Source organism: Mustela nigripes, chromosome 6 (assembly GCF_022355385.1).
Source record: "Mustela nigripes isolate SB6536 chromosome 6, MUSNIG.SB6536, whole genome shotgun sequence".
NCBI lineage: Eukaryota > Metazoa > Chordata > Mammalia > Carnivora > Mustelidae > Mustela > Mustela nigripes.
In genome coordinates, this window is record NC_081562.1 from 76275304 (window position 1) to 76276398 (window position 1095).

A 1095-nucleotide genomic window follows, 5' to 3' on the forward strand; every position below is an offset into this window, starting at 1 on the left:
CTTTTGTAAAGTGTTATTTGATAAAATAGGGACACTATAATTTCCTTTAATGTTATTTAGCAAGGAAACAGTTCAATGAGGTGGGTAGGGATATAGAACCTGGAATCAGACACACTTGTTTTTGAATACTAAGCACCAATTAGATTTGTGAGCTTGTACTTTCATATTTGAGTTTCCTCATTTTTAAAATGCAGATACTGAGTAGCTATTGCAAAGTATTATTGTGGTAAATAAATGTTATAATACTTTTATAGTGATTAGCATTTTGCCTGGAATGTGGAAAACATCTATTATTACCATCATCAGTATTAACTTTTAAAGAAAATTGAATATATTGATCAAAAGTCATCACAGTTCAGATATGATTTTTTCAAACTGCCTATTTTTCCATTTGACACTCCTGAAGTTCCCCTAATCCTTACTCTGTATCTCTTCCTCCCACCACAAAAATCTTTGGGCTCTGTCTTAATATATTAAATCACATCCTGAAAAAATCAATCTTTTATGATATGATGATCTGAAAATTGTTTTTCTAAAACTTATTCCTTTACATGCTATGTATTGATGGGACTTTGTTTAATCCTGAAACTTGATGACTGTGAACTGATGATATGAATGCCTTTAAAGTCTTTGTATACTAACCCTTGAAACTGTAATATGCATTTCAACACCCAAATATGATATAACAAACCAGCACTGGCTGGTATTTCATAGCACATATAATCACAATATCAGACCATTCCACTTATGAAGAAATTACTGTTCTATTCTTCCACATGGGTTGTATCAATTAAGACTATGTTCAACTTTACATAACAGATTGCAGTAGCTTACCTAGTATGAGCTCACTTCCCCCATGTAACAAGAATTCTGGAGGTAGTCACTGTAGAGTTGGTGCAGTTGCAAAATAACTCATCAGACCATCTCCTATCTCCCAGCTCTTCAATCTTTACTGTATGGCTTTTATCCTATTGACCACAAGGTGGCTGTTCCACCTCCAGATGTCATGTGCATGTCTCAGGAGGAAGAGAGTAGAATGAAGAACAAAAATGTATTTTATTGGGAAAACAATAGCTTTCTTGCATGTTCTACCTA